The sequence below is a fragment of the Papio anubis genome, chromosome 9, assembly GCF_008728515.1.
Source record: "Papio anubis isolate 15944 chromosome 9, Panubis1.0, whole genome shotgun sequence".
In the NCBI taxonomy this organism is placed as follows: Eukaryota; Metazoa; Chordata; class Mammalia; order Primates; family Cercopithecidae; genus Papio; species Papio anubis.
In genome coordinates this window covers 96,873,953-96,898,179 of record NC_044984.1, presented here as the reverse complement: position 1 = coordinate 96,898,179, position 24,227 = coordinate 96,873,953, and the positions used below count along the sequence as shown (strand labels likewise).

Sequence of the window (24,227 nt, the reverse complement as noted above, 5' to 3'; positions counted from 1 at the left end):
TAAATAATATACACAAGCAAAAGTCAATGATTCCTATGGGAACTGATCACTTAAAGAATCTAGCTCCCATGCATCTATCTCACTGTATAGGACTGCAAAATATTTAAAGCCAGATGCTCATTCCTTATAATTCTTTGGAGTTTTAGAGAGTTCCAGGAAACTGAGCATGAGTCATTCTTAAAGGTTCATATCACTCCAGTGTAGACAGCTTACCTCAGTTACCCACTATGCTTTGAATAGCTCCTGTAATGACTCACACACTTGAAGTCTCTCTCATCCTTCCCAAATGTCAGCTTCTCTCTAGGCAGGTGGGGTATGTATGTGTATGACTGGCAGGGTAGAGGGTGGCCTGTGTATACCGGTCTGGAGATCAGTAAGGGAGATGGGAAGGAAGAGGCTTGTGAGGGGATTGGTGATCAGTACTTGCAGTGGATTTGGCAACAAAGAGTTTTTAAATCACTAGTGACAGAGAATCAGAAGTACCTTCTACTATTTGAATAGGCAAATTCCCACTATTTGCTTCCAGCCAGTGCTTTAATTGAATGAACTCATTTATTTTTCTGGCAATAAAGCAATTCTATCCAGTTCTCTGTTGCAGAGCAGATGAATGAGTGCATTGGGTGAGTGGTTTTCCAATAGCAGACTTGTTTTACCTTTAAAATACCCTGTGGAAGACAACTGTGGGACATCACATGATCCAACAGTGGGTCATAATTATTCTATAATTTGCAGCTACTGATCTTCATTTTTTTAAAAAATGAAAACGTGTTTCTCACTTATTATGCCCAAGAGGACTTTTATTCCCCTTGATAATCCATTTGTGCAATTTCCTTTGATCCAGTTCACTAGGTAATTGCCAAGCCTAGAAGTGTCCTCTGTTACGTGCCAGGTTGAATTGTGATGTTCAACATGACATGCTCCAGAATTTCCATGCACAATGCATGAAAATTGGATCCTTCTATGCCTATGATGTTTGCATTAAATGATGAAAAATGAGAATGGAAAAAATGATTGTTCCTAAGTAACGGTATGATACTTACATGTTTTTGCACAGATACTTAAGAACATTGGACAACTAAAATGGAAACCAATTTCCAGGTTCTCTTGTTCTGTTACTGCAACAATCAAATTTCAGCAAATTTTTAAAAATTGTGTCTGAATAACTTGAAAAGGAAATGTTATATATAGCAAATCTTGATGTTTACTGTATGGCTTTAGCTAGAAAGTGGTTTTATAAATCATATATTGTCAGTATTGTCATTGAAAGTATGTGTGTCATGAGTTTTGCCTTCTAGAATTCCATGACTTATGTTAATTCGACATACCCTCATGCACAAAAGTGTCCAACATACCCGCATGCACAAAAGTATTCTTGTTAATGAGAATACTTGTTAAAAGTATTCTTTCTAATCAACTCGACAATCTTATTTGCCCAAAAGAAGTTAATCCATTTAGATTATTTTAATTTAATTCAAAACATTGATGGAGCATCTGTTATGTGTAAGCATTGGATGAGATATGAATGAGATGCCTAGAAATGAATGAGAGATTGACCTTGACTTCAAGGGGCTTACAGTTGAGTTGAGTGGTAAAAGAAAAATGCAACTAAGTATTATTGTTGTAATAGAAAAATAACCATGGAGAATAGATTATATCCTTTATGTTTTTCCTGAATATTTTGTCCCATTTGTGGTCTCACCTTACAAGGGTCTACCCTGCCAAGAATAATACCCTGTCAATGGGTTCCTTGATGCCAAAGGACATATTTATTTACCTTTGAATCCAAGTGTCTAGCTCATTGCCTGGATGCTATAGTAGCTGCCCATATTTGATTGTTGAACTGACAGGATTGAATTGAATTGAATCCAGTTGAATCCAATTGAATAGAATGGAATTACTTGTTTGGGATCTTAGTCTTAAGAACCATCAAGAATTAAGGTTGTCAAATACTGTGGACAATACTTCTCACCTCATGGTTATCCAGTTATTTAATAAAACTGCTTTTATTTTTTTGAACTGAAAAAATATATACTAACAATGACTTAGAGGCTGCTGCATTTTGGTCATCCCCAAGCTACGTTGATGTCTGTTTTGTGTCTGAGCCAATTATTCCTACAGGCATTAACTGTTGTCAACAAATTTCATTCAGTTTCCTTTTCATCCCCTGAGATTTACTGTGTGTGGAGAAGTCAGCTCTAAGCACAGTCTTTGAAATACTTTTTAGAGGGAAGCATTCTTCCCCACCTCTATACACTGTCAGTTGACTCTTATTATTCTCTTTACACTTATTTTCAAAGTTTGATTGTGGCTGTGCCTTTTATTTTAAACTGCTTCAAATCCATTTTGGAAGTACAATTCTTTTAGTTGTAGAAAGCAGTTTCTGATTTTAGTTTGAAATTCAAACATCTAAAAGAAAATTGCCTCCATATCTATCATTTTTGTCAATCTGCAATATTTAACAAGGAGAGTTTTTTAACTCTATTAGAACTGTTCTGAATAAAATATTTTGTAATGCTTATTGTGTGTAGATTGACCCAATGATATGAATGAGCTCATATTTCCCTTCAAGCCCAAGTTCCACTACAGCACAGTGAAAGCAACCTTCTAGATTATCTGTTTGTGAACATTATCCCATCATAAATGGAACAGTTCATGTATAATTAATGCAGCTTCCCTAGACATTTTATGAAATGAAAGACCCAATGAAGAGCTAATTACTCATTCTTTCCTATGCATCACAGGGAAGATAGGAGAGCCTATCAGCCAGCCTTGTGTTCTTGTAGTCCTGTGAGAAAAATGGTGGCATAATGGAGATGAAAGCACATTGGGAAGGAGCTAGCGATTTTCTTACTAGATTGATGGAGCCCTTATAAAGGGTGGCTCATTACAACCTCATTTTGCATGAAAAACACCAAGAAAAAAAAAGAGCTTCAAATGAAATAGGAGAAGTGAAGCTTACCATAGATATAATTTTTGACAGCCATGGTGATTAACCATTTTAACATGCTGCTATGGGCCTGTGGAATTTCTCTCCTTGGAGATTCTTAAAAAATTGACAGACAACCAACCATCTTGGATGGTTTCAATTAAGAGCAACTGAAAGAGAGTTTCTGGGGTCTTTTTTAGTTTTAAGAGTCTATAAACAGTCCCTTAAATAAACTGTATATGCTTTACCTTGGCGGTCTGGGGAAACGGAGAAGTAAATCAATTAGAAAAGAAAGTTGGATATTCTTTCAGCTCTTCAGGATTTATAGGTTTTGTAAAACATACTTCCAATGTATAGTTATTAAGAACAGGTCTGAATAAACGAATGGCATTTTTCATGTGTTAAAACAGACTGTTTTGTAAGGGCTTTAAGTGAAACTTTACAACGAACTTTCATTGTTATTGATTGCAACAACCTTCTTAGATCTAGGTTATTATTATTAAGTCAAGCTTCTTTCCTTTGATATATATGGTTCAGAAAACTACTCCCAGACCTGTCATTCATTAGCTGTAGGAGTTTGGCAGGCATTTAAACTTCCTGGGTCTAAATGTCCTTGTCCATAGAACAAGGGAATTTTATTAAAATAAATGACCTCTTCTAACTTTAACAGACTCATAGTCTAGGTTGTAATTAACAAAGCTCTGGTGCTATTCAAGAAAGATGAACCTTGGATTTAAGTAGTGACTAAATAACGTTTAGTCTCTTTTATCTTATTTACATAGTTTCTGTTGGTCCCCAGAGATAGGAGATTCCACTCACTTAAAGTAAAAGGAGCCAGATTCTTCATTTTATTTTGCTTTAAGCTGGATTTCAACCCCTCGGGGATGGAATAGAAGCTTAGATATGACCAAATACATGCAGGTCTTTTGGACCAAGGAGCCAAAGAAGCACACGCCTCATGAAAACAGACTGTCATTTTTCTTTGTTAGGATAGACCCATTGACAGTTCTCATCTTTACATTCTCTCACTCTCCTGACTGTGAGGTCGAGTTAGTACGTTCATTTTTAGATGCCCTTTATTAAATTAGAGGGGACAAATAAGAATCTACAGGTTTCTAAACCTTCACCAAAAGCCTCTTCCCAGCCTATTACCTTTTCAATTAAAGAAGAGAGTATATAATCGGGGAATCTGGCATCACACTCACCCACCATTAGCATTGTTTTGAGTGGGGCTGGATTTGAGTTGCACCATTTTCATTCCTTTTATTGGTACCCCTTAGACGGCCTGCTATGCGTCTGTGTGACAGCTGGTCAAAGTTAGGGGTACAGTCACTAGCTGTGGGAAAGCTTTTCTCTTTGAAACTAATTGGTACATGTGGGGTTTGACCTTATGACCCTGGCCTCATTAGTACCACTAAGCTAATAGGCCACAGATATTATTAAAGAAAAGCAATGTGTTTTTATATTGACCCCAAATGCTTGCTACTATCTTTAAATAGTAAAAGACCAGTCTCTGCAACCATAGGACCACTAAGAAAATGATGCAAAATTAGAAAATAATTTGCATTTGTTTCTGACATGCTAATGCCCTTTGAGACCATCTCCCTCCTGAGGGAGAGTTATAAGCAGGAGAGCAAAGGGTTCAAGACCAAGAGCATGGCCTCTATTGCCAAACACTTCAGGTTTGAACCCCAGCTCTGCAACTTACTTGGTGAGTGATCTTGAGCAAGTTACTTAACCTGTTTGTTCCTCAATTTTCTCATCTGTAAAATGGAGCCTGCCTTATAGAGTTGGTGTTAGGATTAAATTAGTTATAATTATATTAGAATATGTTAACTTAGAATATTGCCTGGCACATAGTAAGCACCACATATGTGAGCTATTACACTTAATTATTCTCTTCTGAGATCAATTGCAGAATCTGTTGCCAATGCTGAAGTATATGAACTGCCCAATTAATTACACATTCATTTCCTCTCCTTGGAGGCAGCTGATTAAAAATCTATTATGAGTAGTAAGAATTATGTAGTAGTATTAGTAATAATAACATGAAGAATGTTATGTTTATCTAGTATATTTACTTTTTCAAAATCCAGTTGTGTCAGCTCTCTCACTTTGTCTTTACCCCAGTCTTGGTGGGCAAAGATTATTGCTTCATGGGACAAACGAGAAATGTGAGACATGAACATTTTGTAACTTACCCCACTGAATGGTTCCAGAAACAAAGCTAAGTTCTCTTACCTCCAAGAAGTGTGTAGCATAGGGAGATACTTCCAAAATCCCGGTAGTCTTATGGGAGATAAGGAGCAAGAATCCCAGGATGACTAAATTGATATTGAACACTTCCTTGAAAAGAGGCATGAGAGAGATATCTATTTAATGACCCTATATTTTAGCTTCTGGAAAAATTGAAGAAATGCTAAGAAAACTTGCTCAGGATGCACAAGAAAAGTCTTCTTTGATTAGAGGTTGCTGCTGTACAAGACCTTTCACAGGCTGAATTCAGACAGAACACTGCACCTCACCTGTGTACACCAGGATATGCAGTAGGATCTGGGGAGCTTCTTTTCTGGCCAACTACAAATCTTCTTCCTCTTCCTGCAAACCTCAAGTGCTTCATTACTTGCAACCATTTCTTCCATTGGTTTTTCTCAAAGACCTACTAAAAAACTGCTGTTTAATTGGACTAAACTTTTTCTTGGGGTGCTTTTAGAGTGGCAGGAGGTGGTCACAGACACCATAATCCAGACAGGAAGAAACTTCCCCAATTTGACTATAAAAGGAGATGTGGGAGCAGCCAGTGGTTGGGATGCAAGACCACCACCTTTGCTGGTATTATTCAACCAGTTGTTTGAAGACCATTGGTATTGAAATGTATCCTATCTTCAGTGGCTGGTAGGGGAGACATTTTGGATGCAGGAGAGAATTTTGGCATTCTGCTACTTCAATGGGCCTCCAGTACCTTGACCAGACATCTTGTGTCATGCCATCATTGCCCAAGGTCTCCATTAGAGCTGACTTCATCTCTCCAGCAGCCTCTCTGCTGGTTTCACAGCCCACACCAAAGATTCAGACACAGTGAAAATGGCCACAAAGGCCGGGCGCGGTGGCTCAAGCCTGTAATCCCAGCACTTTGGGAGGCCGAGACGGGCGGATCACGAGGTCAGGAGATCGAGACCATCCTGGCTAACACGGTGAAACCCCGTCTCTACTAAAAAATACAAAAAACTAGCTGGGCGAGGTGGCGGGCGCCTGTAGTCCCAGCTACTCGGGAGGCTGAGGTAGGAGAATGGCGTAAACCCAGGAGGCGGAGCTTGCAGTGAGCTGAGATCCGGCCACTGCACTCCAGCCTGGGCGGCAGAGCCAGACTCTGTCTCAAAAAAAAAAAAAAAAAAATGGCCACAAGGTCTCTCCCAAGGAGATGTCTCATTGTTCTCAATAAAAGCCTGCAAGGGCTTTGCTCTTTTGTGCAGCCAGACGTCTTTGACAACCCATGGTGGCAAAAAACCATTTTTGCATTGAGCTGCCACCCTGGCAGAGTTCCATCCTACACCTCTCCCTGAGACATCCCAAAGAATTACTTTAGGTTGCCTGGAAAGTTCAAACCCCCAGGCCTTATTAGCTGTTAGACTAAGGAGATGACAACACAGCATTTTGTTTGTCTTTATCTATATGTGAGATCATGTTTAAAACATAGCAAAGAGGTGTTATTTGACATGCAATTCCCTAACTGCAGTAAGTTGTATGCCTATTTAATGCATTGTTTAGTCTCACATTGGCTAAAGCCACTTAAAGAAGCACTTGGCAAGCTCTGGCTTTTCATTCTTGGCATAGCTGCCCCTCTTACTTTTTCACTGAACCTTAAATACCAAGAAAAACCCTTCACTTAACTTTACATCTGGCATATTGCTTTCTGCAACTGGCCAGAACCTTTGCACATGGTCGTCTGCATTTGTCCTAAGGTAATTAATGGCTTTGCAATATTTGATCAGCAGCAGCACAGACACAAAGAGAAACTGTGCAACCAGCAGAGACCACACAACCTCTTTTAAATTAAAATCTTTTGCATTAAATGCTCAGGCATTCTGCAGGAATAAAGATTTCCATGCCAAAAAAAAGAGGGGTCAAAAAGAGGGGAGGAAATACCCAAGAACCTGATTATTGATTAAGTATACATCTCTATAATCTCTCCCTCTTAAGACTACTTGATTGTTCAAAGAAAATAAAATTGAAGATTGCTACAAACTTAGAAGTCCTTTAGAAAAATAATCTTGTCAATATTATGCAATCTAGTCATGTATCAAAACTGCAATTTTACCCAATATATTCATGTAAATGAAAATAATAAGAAGAAGAATTAGCCAAAGGCTGACTGAAGTCCAGAGAGAAGTGACACGTGCAAGGTCACACAGCTAATTAGTGACGAAGGGAGAAGATACTGTCATTCTGTTTTCTGCTCCCACTGCAGTATTCCTCCATTTAGCAGCAATTAGCCATGTCTGTGTCAGAGTTACCTGGCAAATTAAAATGACCAGAAGAAGTCTCCAATCAAATTCATCCAAATGAGCATAGATCTTGTTGGTTCCTTCCTTTCAATAAATTCACCTGAGACTTAGGTTAACCCTTTTATTCCCTTGCTGTGGAAATTTGTACAAACTAAAGTAATTCCCTGCCTGTCTCCTATATGGTGTGAAAAGCATTCACATGTACTTCGGGCATTCCAAGTCCACTTAAGGTCATAATTTGACTATTATTGTATATTATACTATTCTGACTCTTTGGTCACTCTCTCCAATGTCAACTTTGGTAGAACTGCTTTGGAATGACTTAGCAAAGCTGCGCTCCCGGAAAATCTGAAACAGTCTGACGAGTTGTTGGATCAGCTTTTCTTTCTGGAGATTTCTCTGACTGTCCCAAGCCAAAAGAAATTTACACCTGATTTTTTTGCAGACTCCCAAGCAAATACTCTATGAATCTCTTCTGGTTTTCTTCTTTCATCTCTGATCTTTATGAGGTACTAAAAGGCTGTTTGAGGGACCTTTTTAAACTTTGAAAATTTGTCAGACATAGGAGCAATCCAGAGAGTATTGCTGGGAAGATGGTACTACCTCTGTGCCATTTACCCTGATGAAATGGGTCTTTCATCAGAGGCAAGCGATTTAGAAAGTGTGCACTGAGCCAACCCACACGCAGCCCACTCCTGATTACCTACAAAACTGGGGAAAGGACCACCAAGAGTTAGAATTCTGGATTAAATGGATTTAAGGACACTATAGATTTTTCTTTCTCCCTCCTTGCTGACCCTATCCCCAACTTCTTTATGAGACTAAGTGATGTGGGTTTTTTTCATTTTTGTTTTTGTGTTTTTGAGACAGGGTCTCGGTCTGTTGCTCAGGCTGGAGTGCAGTGGTATAAACAAAGCTCACTGCAGCCTCAACCTCCCAGGCTCAAGTGATCCTCCCACCATCTCAGCCTCCCCAGTAGCTGGGACAATAGGCATATGCCACCACATCCGGTTAACTTTTGTATTTTTTGTAGAGATGGGGTTTTACCATGTTGCCCATGCTGGTCTCAAATTCCTGGGCTCAAGTGATCTGCCTGCCTCGGCCTCCGAAAGTGCTGGATTTACAGTCATGAGCCACCGTGCCCAGACTGTTTTAAAATCTTACCTTATTCTCATACTCCTCACTCAACTTTCCCCAAGCACCATTGGCAACAGACTTTTTCAGCCTCAGCACTATTGGCGTTTTAGGCCAGACTGTTTTTTGCTGGGAGAGGGAGCTGCCCCATGCATTATATAATATCTAGCAACGTACTTGGCCTCTACCCACTAGGTGCCAGCAGTCCCTTCCTCCCAGTCACAACCATCAAGAATATTTGCAGGCATTGCCAAATGTACCCTGGGGGGCAAAATCACCCCCCAGTCAAGATTCCTAGACTAGACAAATCTCCAGAAGAGAGGCAACTAGAGAGATTGGAAGACCATAAGTGAAAGTAACACATCAATTCTCAGTCACTCTTTAATCCAGAGCCTGTGGTCCATTGCCTGGAGCAAGCCATGAGAAGAGTCATTGTGGTTTTGAAAGCTTTTCTCTGAAAAATAAAAGTTCTTCCTATAGCCTATTTAAAACCTTTTGCAGGCCTTTTCTTTTTTGCCTTGTAGCCATGGAATTCATGTATTTTAGTAAGAAAAGGAAGGGCAGGCAGAAATGGTTCAGAGCAGAACCCTGTGCTTAGAAGTTTGATTGAGACCACCTGGAGCAAATTAAAAAGAAGTTGGTTATCTTTTTTTGTTTTTGTTTTTGAGACAGTCTTGCTCTGTTGCCCAGGCTGGAGTACGGTGGCATGATCTCGGCTCACTGCAACCTCCACCTCCCAGGTTCAAGCAATTCTCCCACCTCAGCCTCCCAGGTAGCTGGGATGACAGGCATGTGCCACCACACCCGGCTAATGTTTGTATTTTTAGTACAGACGGAGTTTCACCATGTTGGCCTGGCTGGTCTAGAACTCCTGACCTCAGGTTTTCCCCCCGCCTTGGACTCCCAAAGTGCTGGGATTACAGTCATGAGCCACCGCACCCAGCCGCTTGTCTTTGACCTTAACATACGTGGCTGTCCCCTTGTCAGGCACATAATAAATAAACTCTCAATTCCTCACAAGTGAAAAAGCCTGGTTCAAAGGTAATGACCACAATTTTTCTCCTTCTTTCTTATACCTTTCCTATCTGAGTCCTATCACAGTTATTCAATTGCTCAGAAACAGTCAGAAGTTCCATATTTGGGCCTGACCCAGCTCCCCTACTGAACAGTTCTGTGACCTTGGAGAAGTCACTTAACATCCCTGAGCCTTACATAGCTTATCATAAAATGGGAATAAAAATACTCCTCTGAGTTGTTCTGAGGCTCAGCTGTAGTAGGGCTTTGGAAACGAAGGGCCATCCAAATATGTCACGATTGATGAACTGAATTGGGTGCTTTTTGCCTTGTATCCCTAATCATGGCTCACAAATTAGATCGATGGCTTGACTTCTGTAAAACCTTAGGCAACAATTATAATCTGGAAAAGTTAATTTGGCAATATATCTTCTCAACCTCATTAATTAAAAAGAAAAGCATGTTGCTGCCTCCTGTTCACATATCACTTTACATTGAGACCACCCAAGAGTTAATTAATGGATCCTCAGAATGCTCACTCAGTATCACCATTTATTTCCTCTCATTGGGAGAAGCAGCAAAGAGATGGGGCCTATCATTTTACCACACTGAGCTTGCTTAAAGACTTTGTTCTCCACGAGGTGATTGGGTAGTCACAAGAGATATCACATATAGGCAAAAGATTTCTGTTCTCTCAAGTCAGCTATTGGTGATTTCTGCTTAGTCTCAAAAAGCAGCATTCAGCAGAGGAAATGTACTCACTAATCAGAAAAAGTATCTTTGCACTCTCAAGTTGTACATCCAAACTCTTTTCTTATCACAGCCTGACTTAGGGGAATTAATTTTTTTTGGTTTGAGAATGGCTTTCATGAAATCAAAATTGTGAGTTTTATCACCATATGGATCAGTGACTCTGTGGTTCTTCTATCCCAGGGGCCTCACATCCCATGGCTCCCAGAGACACAGCATTTGATGCACTTATAACACTTTTGAACAACACAATCAAATGCTACTGCTGCCACTGTAAATTTTCATTCTCTCTATTTTATCTTGAGCATTTTCAGAAGAACACAGACTAAGTTTTAAGGGCTTCCCTCCCGCCCTGTTTTTCACAGCATCTAATATGGAGCACTAAATACAATTTCTTGATTTGATATTGAAAATGTCATTCCAAAAGCTATTTCCTTCTTCCAGTCCCTCGAATATATACCATGACTTACAATTTGCTACTGCCATCATTTTGCATCTGAGATTGAAGATATAGGAGAAAAAAGTCAACAAGTCTACTTTAGATGTCGCCTCTTAGGACCTCTTCACTGCTGCTCCACTGAAAATGCCTAGCTCAAGAATAAGCTAATTCTAGTCAATAGGTAATTTTCAAAGGCTACTAGACCCACACCAACAAGGTCTACTTATGAAAGTGAGAACGGAACCTCCACTCAGTTTCTCTCTACTTCTATCTGAGTTATTTAATAGGAGTAGTGGTGGGCAAGGGAAGGTATGCAACAATTGGTACATCCCTGGCTAATGTATGAATCACAGCTGGAGCACCAGCCCTTAGAGAACACTACAAATGGTTTCTATTTGCCAACGCAGAATTGAAAAATTAAAGAGTTAGAAAGAACCATATAGAGCAATCTGGTCCAGTGCTCTCACTTCCCAGATGAGGGGACCGAGGTCCAGAAAAAACATCATGTGCATGAGGTCACAAAAGTTGGTTGGAAAAGCCGGAGCTACTGGTCGGAAAGCCAGGGCTACAGTTCAGTCACCTCACGCTTGGTCCAGAGCTCTTTGCACAGCTGGACCCTTTAAACTTAAACTCAGTAAACTCATCTGAGGGTAGTGCTCATAACCACAGTCCATAAACTCAAAGTGAACTGCTATGTCATATGCTTCTGGTATAACACCTCAGAATAGTTTCTAGAAAATTAAGCTCTTAACCATTCATGAAATCTTCATTTACTAATTTCTACCATCCATTGGGTAACATCATGAAGTCTCTTTATCCCAAATCTGATCAACCTGACTGTAGGACTGTGTACCTTAATAAACCCTAGTAGTTTGAGAGATTGGAGGCTTACAAAAGAAATAAAGGAAAGAGCTGATTTTAATTTGAAGTCAAGCCAGCATGTTGTATTGCTCGCTGATTCAGAAGCGACCCCAAACAAAAGGTATTATCCATGTGTTGTCTGTCTTCACACATTCCTGACTTGCTAGTCTTCCATGAAGGTCTTCCATGAAGAAGCTTAAATTTTCCTACGTAGTTTGAGTTTTATGTTTCTTTCCATTAAAGTTTCCAGCCGTTCATAGACATATTTAGTTTGGCAGAAGGTAGTGGTGACTCATGGAATGAAGAAATTTGAAGGCAAAGCTACTGAAAATGGATCTAATTTCTTTTTGGGGTAATTTGGGAGCGAGCAATTGATAATTTGTATAATTTTCCTGGTTTCATCAGCTGCCACACTGCCAAATATATGTTCCATATGGATGCTTTGTTATTCCTGAAACATATAACAAATTTCAGCTGCAACTTTATCTAATATGGTCAAAGGGTAAGACTATTGTTGGCTCATTTTCTCATTGTTTTTGGCTGGACACCCTCAATCAATGGCTATTGAGTGAAAAAACAGGATCATATTGAAACCATTTTCAGCATGTTCCTTCCTATGGATCCAACCATTTCACTGTGAGTTTGTCAAGCACAGCAAATGTTCCCTATTAAAGGGATGACTATGTTTTCAACATACATGTGACTGCCAGTTAATTGCATTCACCTTATAATTCCACTCTCTCAATTTGGTGTAGAGATGTTTTTGGCTCTCCAAAGATTCCTTCTTTTCTGCTGATTCTTACCTCCTAGTATGGAACATATATTTGAGGATGAATTTTGAGAAGATCAATGACACACATACAATAAGTATCATTTCAGGCTTCCCTTAAGTTAGACAGTCTGTGGTCCCTGAGTCGTATGAATCATAAGACTTGTGAAAGGTATTAGTGCCACAAATCTGGCTGGCATTTCTGTAGATTATCAGTGCTTTGCATGCAATTATGAAAATCTCCCTTACCAGATAAGTCAGATGGGGGTTCAGTAACATTGCACAAAAGCATCATGATGTGTAAGCTAAAGACACAGAAAGGCTTACTTCTGGCTGGTTCTGAAGTAGACACTGGCCACTTAGCGTTTTAAAGTCCTTTGGTGGATGATTGGTTTCAGTGAATATAAATGATTTTGATCTCCCTCCCCAACACACATATCAAAAACAATAGTAATAATAAAGAACAGAAACGTCTATCTCTTAAAAGAAACCAGATTTGATTACTGGCTAGGGAAAGTGTTTTGTGGCAAGAAAAAATCTCTTGTATCTCTTGTTTACAATGGGCTAATTGGTTTGATTAACAAATTGTTTAAGGGGAATGTATCAATGTTGCATAGAAAAAACAAAAGCTTAGTGTGTGAAAATAGACATAGACATAAAGTCTTACTACTCAAAGAAACCTGAGGGCTTTTTAGAAATGCAGAGTCAGGGCCCCTGACCCCAAAACGATTAAATCAAAATCTGCATTTTCACCCGATACCCACAGGATTTGGATGCATGTTAAGGTTTGAGAAGCCCCATCTAGAGAATGGCAGGAAATAAGAGGTACGTGCTAATTCGTGGCTCACATTTGATAAGAGAGAATACAAAAAGATCAGAGCTCAACTCTCACTGCAGATTTCAAAAATGATGTTGAGGTCAAACCTGCTTGTGGCCATTAACAATATATGTGCTGATTCACTTGTATTCAGTCCAGATTCCCTCAAGTTGGTGGAACCTTTCCTTGGAGGAATTATAGAACTGTTCCAAGGATAACCCCATGGCCTGACCTTCCGTGAACTGGAAATTGGAACTTCTAATTGCTGTAGCTGCAATTTCCAAGCCCATCACTGGGGCCAGGAACTGAGCCCCAGTCCTTAAGATCTTGCCAGTTTCTTTTTCAATAGTTACATTTTTCAAGAACAGCCAGGCAAGAGTGCTTCAAAAAGAGTAAAAAATCTAATTGCATTACGTGGACGAATGTGTGTTTTACTCATATCAAATATCATCCTTTGTTATACTCAGCCAGATTCTAATATTATTTCTTATGGGTCTGAGTTAATTAGTTCTATTAGGGTTCCCATTGCATTGGGATTTTAGAGAAATGGTTTTAAGGTAAGAAAAGTCTATTTTGGTCACCTATCAGAAGGTGAAGGGTAAACTTTAAAGCTGCTTTTCAAAGAGATACAGCTGGCTTCCAGCCTTCATGAGGGTCATTCTGAAACTCAAATTCCCTAGCCTTAATGAAGGTTTTTAATGAAGGCCTTGATATCTGAAGGGTGTGCTTCTTCAAAAGGACATTGTCCCACAGCAGTGCTGGTAAAGTGAGAGAGGACCAATTTTTAACCTGTATTTCTTAAAATTACAATAAAAAGAAAGGGAGGGCTTTGGATTGGAGAGTTAGAAAATCTTGGATTTACTCAGAACTCTACCACTAAATAACTTGGTAGATTTGATGATTAGTCATCTGGGTCTCAAAATTTGTTGCCATTGAAACAATGATATGTAAATGAACCAAGACATTCTACCTTTGAAATGTGATAATTATGATCTCTCTTTCCAGTTTGGCAGGGAAAAAAAGTCACTAATACAGTTTTCACATTTTTTTCACACACATTTTACTTGAACTTTAAGAACATGCCACTTCTTGACTGTATTCTTGACAAGGATAAGACGGTATTGGACTTAGACCAAGATTATATATTTGATTTGTTTGAATTTAATGCACATTATTTTAATACAGTGACATCCCTGACTCTTTGGCACTCCACCCATTGAATTGGTGTTGACAAGATAATCTCTGATACCTTTTCCAGAATGAATATTTACTGTTGTTCATGAAAATCTCAAAAAAAATCCCTTAAGAAATCTGACTGGATATGGAGATTATTGTTTGTTTCTTTGTTAGCATTCTCTCATTCCTTTTGCTGGGTGCTTTAGTAATGTATGGAAGTAAAATAACAGTTCTGCCCAATTTAATTGCAGAATCATCAGCTGGGCACCTGCTCTGTATTTAGCAATACCCAAGGGACAATGACGCCATCTTCAAAGAGGTTTCTTTGTGGGAGGACCCATGAAATTTCAGTCATACAGCCGAAGGCTTGAGTCAGATGGTAGTATTTGTCCCCTATGGTATCCCAATACACACCATCTATTGAGTGTCTTCTGGTTAGCCAAAGCTAATGATGAAAGAAATGAGTAAAGTACAGCTCTATGCACATGGAATTGATATTCTAGAGCCATGTCACAAAATGTTTCCACTCCTACCCCATCTGCATCTAGTCCACAGACATGTTTTGTTTGGTCCACCCAATATGTATTTGTTTTAATTTTGGAAATATAAAAATCAAGAGATTATTTAAAAAACAAAGATTAACAACTTGTCTTATAAAAAAAATGGTGCAATCCAGCATGGCTGAGCCTGCATTCTTGAGTGGCAGTTTTTGGTTACCGTTTTATGTGAAGTGTGTGCCCCTGCAGGATTAATTTATTCATTATATACCTATCTGACTCAGCATATACTGATCTTTGCCACTCCTGCTCCAGATATGCAAGATCTCGTTGGATATTAACTATACACCTGTCTCTTTTATTACATTCAAGACATATCTATTGCCTTTGTACTATCACATAATTACCAGACTAACTGCTGCTGGTTTATATAAATAAGACACAAATCTTATCTTTATAGAACTCTATAGCCCTCCCCAAACATAGCAAGGGTGCAGCTCAGCTAGAATTTAAAGGACAATCAAGTCATTCTGGTGAAGGAAGGAGGCAGATTTTAAAAACTGAACATTCAAAAATTTAGACATCATCAAAGGGATATTTCCTCAAGAGCAAGTGGAGTTTTTGGCCAGTGACCTTGTAAAGCAGGAAAGGCCAGGTTCCCAGCCAATTCAATGGATGGGTTGCACAATCACCCCTAGTGTTGAGCACAGTGGAGACCATCAACTCAACTCTTGAGACAAAACAAGTTGTAGCATTACAGTTTGTTTTGCACCAAGATGCAGAACAGCTGTTACTGATTTACTGGAAGATCCTTCCAGTCCCATCACTGTTTAGATCCTCCTCATCGCCCACCAAAACTATTGCAACAACCTCCTCCATGATCATGCTGTGTGCAAGACTGCTTGAGGCCAACCATCCCACCCATGAGATTAATCTTTCTAAAGCAATTCTTATCACTTTATCCCTTTTCTAAACAACATCCAGGGACCATTCATGGCTATGTAAATTGAGTGAGTCCAAACTCCCCAATTTGATAGTAAGGCATTTTATGTAAGATCTCTATCTGACTTTCTTAATGTATCCCTACAGCACAGTTCACAAACTGGCAGTCTGTAAGTTGTATCTAGTCCACATAAGTGTTTTTGTGTGGTGAATACAGTGTTTTTACTAAAATTTGATCATCTGCCAGTATTTACTAAATGACTTCATATTGGCACATGCTTTCTGCTTTACCAAAAACCCCCACCACTCTCAATTGCCTTGCTCTGGTCCACTTCACTTGCCTGCATGACTTGCCATAGTCATTGAGACACTGACTTGATTGACTCACTGAGTTTACAAATGCCCCCCTACATATTCCAACATCCAACCTATGTGACTTATTACCACCTATTTTATTTTCCTGGGCTTTCCTCTCTTCTTCTCTCAAATGTCACCTCCTCTGTAAAATCTTCCATCAGATGTCAACCCTCTTTCCTCTGAGAGAGAAGCAATAATATTACTTTTACAGCACTTTGTGTTTTTTTGGTCAGTGTTCCTACCATCTGCTTAACTATAAGCTCCACAAAGGTGAGGGCTATGTTTTATTAATCTCTGTAAGATCCCACTTACTCCCTCATACACTGCACTATCCATGTCTGCATGAAATTAATTGTTATTCATTTTTCTTTGGCCTTATGGGCCTAGATTACTTATGTATGCCCTTAAGAAGGCAGTAACTCATTTGAAATGTAGACATGGCTGAGTCGGAAGGCCTCCATGGACTTTTCGGTATTTTCAAGGATGGAGTGAGAAGTGCTGTATCTAAAGGAAACTACTGAGGGAATTTAGGTAAACAGAACATGATCCTTTTTGTTGGAAGCTGGCTGTGATCTCCAGCTTAAAACACTATTGCATGCCTCAGGAAGAGCATCAGCAAATCCTTTAGTATGCGCAACTTGTGTTAGAATGGCAGAAGTCAGTCTATTCCTGGGGGCTGGGCTGAGATAATGAATTGAGTCAATGCCAGGTAGAGCACAGATACACTAGAAAAAATGCAACAAAAAGAGCTCCATGTGCTACACTCAAAAGTATCAATTTCTAAAGTTTCTGAGTAACTAGAAAGGGGCTCGCATTCCTGTTTGCCCTGCAGAAGGATTGTCAACAAGTTACAAGATTATAGAATCAAATCTCAGGTGCCAGAAATGGATCCAACTTAGTGAATTTTGACTGGAATGCCAGTTGCAAAATATTGACCAAAAAGAAGAAAGTCATTATTTTCAGTGTTATTAAATTCAGTAACGTTTTATGGATAACTGTGTACCTAGAATTGTGCTAGAAACCAAGGGGAAGTTGAAACGAAAAAGCCAGAGCAAAAAACTAATGTTCATGAACGTCCATCACGCTCCCAAAAAGTAACATACAAATCTGCCTTAAGGTTACCTTCACTCTGGTTAAGAAAACAATTCTTACCCGTATGTCAGAATAATCATCATAAACCGATACAATTAAAGTAAGTAACAATATATAAAAATAACATTTTTTCTCATATTCTTCCTGGATATGGCAGATCTCAAAACATGTTTACTGAATTTCCAAAAGAATACAAAAAATTTTCATCCTTCTCTCTCTGTATACAGTCTTGTGAAATCGTCTACTAATGTTTAAAAGTAGGTGGAATTTGCACCTTCATGTACTGTCTGCCTGGGTCCTTGGCTAGGTAGAGGTATGGTTGTGTTCTATAGCCTGAGAGAGGCCAGAAATACTGGGCGAACAAGCTGCTTTGACTTTGAGTTGATGAAAAGCTCAGGAAAAAATCCCTCCTTTTGTAGAGCTGCCAGGCCAGTCTTTCCAACTCAAGTTCAATGATGCGTCAAAATTCTACCTGGAGTCACGAGGTTCCCCTCCCATCTTATCCTCTGTATCCCCCGGTCCAGATAGGATTTGATGCAGATAACATGGGCACTGTTGGTTGCTTTTCTTTTAGCATGAGGATTCCTCAAAACAGAGTTTTGTTAATAAATTAAGCAGAATTTGAGTGAATTTTGGCAGAGTTTGAGAATTTAAGTGAATGTCTGTGTATATTTGAATAATATTTATTTTGTTATCAGCACAATATTGGATATCAAAAAGAGTTCTGAATATGAGCTGAGGAGACCTGGACACCCTGAAAAGCCTTGAATTCACAGGTCAGCTGGGTTCCGTCAGGCAATTCTCTCCCTTGTAAAATGGATACAGTCAGCCCCACCTGCCTACCAAAAACAGTTTTTTTAGTACCAGGTGAGATAATACCTGTGGAATTGCCACAAAATTCTTAGAAAATCAGAACCCGCTACCAGTTTCCAGAGGTAATTTGAGTTAAGTGTTGTTAGAATTGAGGGAGGGCTAGGCTACAGTACATCCTGAAGTTGAAAGTGGGTTAGCCAAGATGCATTCATGCCCCTTCCTTTGGAACGTGGGGACTGTCATTCCTTTTTGGGTCATGTATGATTTCTGTGGACTGGAATTACAAGGGCAAATGTAGGAATTGCTATAATATTGGTCAGTACTTTTCACATTCCGCCATCCCATGAGTAGGGATAAGAGGTTAATTAAATACATCTCTCGGGCAGCAGAAATGATCAAGGCTGTCCCTGGAACACAGTTGCTTCAAAAAGTAGGCTTTTGTTTCAGGGAAAATCTCCCACAGAGAAACATGGAACGCCAAAGAGAACTATAAATAGGACTATCATTTATGTCAATTATAAATAGATTTGTTCCCTTTTGATTAGAAGATTAATGCTAGCTGAAACTCTGTAGTTGAGCAGAAATGAGGGAAAAACTCCTGACAAAATATTATTACATGCTAACAGTTAGATTTGATACCTTTTCCTCCCTGAGGTATTTTCTCTGATTTTTTCCTAAATGAAGACTGTCTTCTCATTTGAATTTACAGTCCAGTTTAGTCTTTGAAGTGCATTTGTTCATACTTCATTAGCTCCTACACACACACACACACACACACACACACACACACACACCTTTTTTAAATGGAAAAAATTGAATAAGTTGAATGTCCGTTTTAAGAATTTAAAAGGGGGCAAAACTTTCTCCTCAGATGCTCCTAAGATGGCCACTATGCCCTGCTCCAAAAGTTCTGCTTTCTATGAGGGAAATGTTTTACCAAATTACCATGCACATATGGATCCTTAGCAACCCATATTAACACTGAGCATAATGACCAAAGAGATAAAGGAAAAGATCAGTAGAGGAAGGGCCATAAGCCATTGCTGCTGAGCACCTGCCTGATATGGAGCCATATTTTTTCATTCTCCAGGAAGCAATATCCAATGGGATCCCAACTCTACATATGGTTAGCCAACTTCTTGTCCTTGATTGTGTTCATGACTCCTCTCTACCCAGGGCCAGAGAGAGAAATGACAACATCCCATCCAAGCTGACTGCTAGGTTCATCCTGGGAGGAGAGATTGCAGGGTGCCTCAGTCCTCTACTGGACATACTGAAAAGCTTGTGTCTTCCCTGCTAGGATGACAGGATGGGGAATTTTGCCTGAGTCTGCCCACCTTGCCTCATGGAGGCTTTTGATTTCAGCTACTACAAACTAAGCATTAAGGAAAGGGGTGCAGGTAGAGACTGGAAGAGAGGGTAGATGCAATGAGTGGAGACCTCTGTGTGGAACTCCTCCCTGATTTGAAATGCCCTATTCTGGTTTCACTGTGAGATATTTCCAAATGAACGTGTCAATTGAAAATGTACTGCCTGACCTGAGATTTCTGGAAAAACATGAATCAGAGGTTTGGAAAGTCTGGGTCGTAACACATAAAGAAATACATTGAATATTTATAAAGATATAACATTCTTAGAACTGTTGGACACGTTTCTGTGTGTGACCTCTCTCTTCCAAGTGGCATTGCTCAACAGCCCAGCACTCATCAGAAGGCTGACATTATGCTGTTGTGCAACTTGCAGCCATAGCAATGTCACTTTGCTAACTGCGCTTGCTGTGCATTCAACTACTGAGAAGCCAAACAGCTTTAGGTTTGAGTCAGAAGTTCTAGGCAAGATCATTCTTGTGAAACCTGAACCCTTAGTTCTTCTAAAAAGTCAAAATACATTTGGATCTTGCAAATCGAGAATGTCAGAGCCAATATTTTCCTCTTTAATCAAAACCCAGGAATGGCACAGTGGGTGGCTGGGGCCATGTCCTCCCTTCCTCCCCTTCCCTTCCCCCACACTCCCAGCCAAGATTCTCCAGGCTTGAGAGAGCTGATGTGGAAAAGCAGCTCTGGCCCTTGTGTGTTCAGCCCTGAACCTCTCTGCCAAGCACCACATTAATGGTGGACGCTAACACACTGTGATACAGAGGCATGAGCCTGAAATCACCAATTTGTCCTCAGACTGATAGGTAAAAAGCAAATAGGAAAGCCTTCTTCTTCCCTCTCATCCGTGTATTCCCAAATATTTGGGGCTCTATCCAACAGCCTGGCTCTATACCAAACATTTGCCTCTGACTCAATTGACCCCTTCATGGGGAACCTTCCATCCACATTGGATAACTCTACTGGCTCAATCTATGAACAATTTTCAAAATTGAGGAAACAAGGCCCTTTTCCATTCTTAAATAGGCTGGCCTAAATATTCTTGGGAGCTTCATAGAGAGTGTCATGCCCTGGCTTATTCACAAAGGTGGCAATGGCCTTCAGACTCAGTTAAGACAAACATTGGCACATGCAGGTGGCCATCAGATGTTAATGTTTATCTTGTTCCTCTGTATTGCTGTTATCTTTCAGGGAAATCCAGGAATAGCAGAAAGATGAATCTTCCCTTCCCCATGGGGCATGTACTTCCTTCTAGGGGGTACGAAGAAAAAACCCTGTCATTCCCTAGACCTTATGCGTCACTCTGCAGGGTTGGTAGTAGCCATGGTTAATGGCAAGTTTCAGAAGGGGAGAGCTTCCAAAACCTTGCCACAATGCCTGTGAAGTGCAATGAGGGTACTCATGTTTCTCTGGAAGTCACATCATGTGTTTAAGGTAGGCCTTCAACAGGGAGGATTTTGATAGATGGAGAAATTCTGGACACAGAAACTAACTCAATAGAAGAGCACATAGTCAGCAAAGTAAGGAGTATGTTTGCAGGTGCATGAGACATCCAGCCAGTTGTTTGGGTGTTATGCTAGTAAAGAGCGGTGCAAGATAAGCCCAAAAAGATAGGTTTGAACATCTATACTGAAGAATTATAATAGCGAGCACTTTTCAAGTTCTTATATGCATGACACTGTTTTAAGCACTTACATGTATTAACTCACTGAATCACCAAACAATTCCGTGAAATAGGCACTATCATTATCCTCACTTTACAATTGAGGCCACTGAGACACAGAGAAGTACAGAATGTGCTTAAAGGCACATAGATTCTAAGTGCAACAAATCCACGCAGCCTACCCAAGCATGCATGGTACCTGACAACCTTGACAGCATGCTCTCCATAGCATACATTTATTCTTTGCTTCTTTTTCCATCCCCACATCCCTAGCCATGGAAATGCTGAGTAACTTGTAAGGCCAAGCTCATCTCTTTCTTAGCAATGCCTTTTCCAACTTCATCATAAGAGAAACTTATCTTTCCCTGTTACAGGCCTCTCTTTATTTGTACATACAGTAATTTTCCCAACCTTACTTATATTAGGGTTAAGAATGTGTTCATCTGTGAACTTCTTCAGACCAGAGTTGGCATCATATTCCTCTGCATGTCCTCAGAACTTGGGACAGTGATTTGCATGTAGAAAGTGCTCAATTAACATTGCCTGAATATAATTGAATACCAGAGGCCACTGAGACCTGAAGAAAAGTTCCCTAATCCTACTGTACCTCTTTAAGATTATCTTTCCAAATTCGAAACAAAGCAAAACAAGCAAACAAATCTAAGAAATGCCAAGCCCTATGGGGAACTCTCCCACTCCTGAAAACCTACATCCTATAAAAAACACTTTGTAAAAGCACAATGTAGCCCCTTCTAGGCCACACACCTAACACATTATTCCAGCCTTAGCCTTGCTTGACTGTGAAAGAATGCTAATGGCAGCAGTGCTTCTAAAGGCAAAAGTGCAGCCACACATGAATGATGTATCTCACTAAGAACTGTAGAGTTCCAGGATTTCTGAGAAGACTCCTTTCATTGTAATAAAGTTCTCAGCTTTTCTACCCCCAAACTCTAACTCCCTGAGGAAGATTCAAAAACACCCAATTTAATTAAAACGTTTTTTTCTCACATTGAAGTCACAAGTTTTCACAGGGTGCAACGTGTTGCTAACCCAGCAATTTCCAGAGAAGGCTGCTCAGCAAAGCAGGTACTGTTTTCTTTTTAGGGCCCATGTCCTTAAATTGCTTTGCTGCTTACATGTCTTGAAGGGCCAAGTTTCTCTGGCAGATTCCAGCCCAAGCGTTCCTCTTTGACCCAACTCTTTCTGGCTCAGAAGACTTCTTTTTCCCATAGGTGCAGTTAGCCAATAAGAAGAGAATGTCCTATCTTTTTAAAAAGTACGCTTTCAATGTCTTCATTAGTTATCTTCAAACTCAGAGGGTCAATAACCACAGTAAGAGGAGCACCATGCCTTCTGGAAGGATGTCAAATAAGCATGCTGAATGGCCTACAATTTTGTAATTGGCAAGACTGCCCTAACACAGATTGAGTGTTATAGATCTGCAAAGTTCAGTGCTAAAATATGATTGATTAGTGCACAAATATTTACTGAGCATCTATTATATGACAGGCTCTATAACAGATGATGAGGATATGACATTTGTACTAGTCCACTTTCACACTGCTATAAAGAACTGCCCAAGACTGTGTAATTTATAAAGAAAAGAGGTTTAATTGACTCACAGTTCCACATGGCAGCAGAGGTCTCAGGAAACTTATCATGGCAGAAGAAGAAGCAGACATATCTTACATGGTGGCAGGAGAGAGAGTGCGAAGAGGGAAGAGTTCCTTCTAAAATCATCAGATCGCATGAGAACTCACTCACTATCATGAGAACAGCATGGGGGAAACCACCCCCATGCTTCAATAACTTCCCACCAGGTCCCTCCCTCCACACATGGTAATTACACTTCAAGATGAGATTTGGGTGGAGGTATAGCCACACCATGTCAACACTGAACCAAACTGACAGGGTTCCTGCCTCAGATGTTTAGAGGTTAGCCAGAAAGGTGAACACGGCCAGTGCCAAAGAAGAGCAAGGAAGGGAGAGATCCCTGTACACTGGAATCATGTGAGCGGTGAGCTATACAATATATTCCTCAAGCTTTCTTTCCTTCCCAATGGTTGGAATATCTTTCTCATCAATCTCCCATCTTCTTTTCACTTTCTCTTCTTTTCATCATCTACAGCATGCATTGTTACATGCCCATTGTTACAAAAACTGGTATTAGATTATTGTAGCAAGAAAGCCTCACTGTCCACAGGCCTACATCTCAGCACCTTGGTCTTGAGCTTCTAGAAGTTCTGGCTTCCTGGAAGTTCGTTACATACTCTGTGTAAACAAATGAAATAGAGAGTAATAAAAAACACTCAGTAATTCTCACATTATTTGTTTGACATATACTGAAATGATCTACAGAAAGGAGAGCTATACTCTCTGATCCATGAAGATCAAATGTGTCAGGGAGTTACAGGTTTGATAAAAACTTCATTGATGAACTTAATTCCTACCCAGGAATCATCTGGTCTATGTAGAAGAGTCCTGAGAATAGAAAAGCTACACTAGGTGTGCGGAACCATTCTTGCAATTCTGCATATGAAACTGTGATTCACTTGATATAACTTTAGAGAGTATGTTTTGACACCTGCTTATTTTCTTCCCGGTAGCCTTTCTGGTTTTCCAAAATCTTTCTCCTTGTTATCCACTGACACCATCAGACTAATCTACTATAACAGGTTAACAGACTAAGCAACTATAACAAATCTACTATAAAGATCTTCTAAAGCCTCTTTCAAGGCTGAACCTCTGTGACTCTGTATTCCTAGATCCCAAATCCTGTCTTCAATTAACAGAGGTTTAGGAGAAATGACCCAAGATCCTTCTTCTGAAAACCCATCCAAAGTATTATTGGAATCTTATTCAAATTGGAAAGAATGATTCAAAACTAGAGGCAGAGACAGAAGTATATTATTGCATCAACAAACAGCATGTAGATATTGAGAAAATGAAATTAAATGCAGCAAGAGAACTTATTTAAGTCTTCCAAATGAGTTTGAAAGAAAGGCAAATATGCCCTGTATCTGTATTTGCCAACGCAGAAGAGTAATAATAACCACCTTCAAATTAGATGACGAAGGTCTTAGCCTTCAGATAGAGGGT

General features: G+C 39.8%; 1 protein-coding gene across 4 annotated transcripts in view; it reads left to right on the top strand.

Annotated features, from left to right (window-relative positions):
• Positions 1-24,227, top strand: part of IGF1 (insulin like growth factor 1) — an 82,955-nt gene that overhangs the window by 5,737 nt on the left and 52,991 nt on the right. The gene's annotated exons all lie outside the window — the stretch shown is intronic.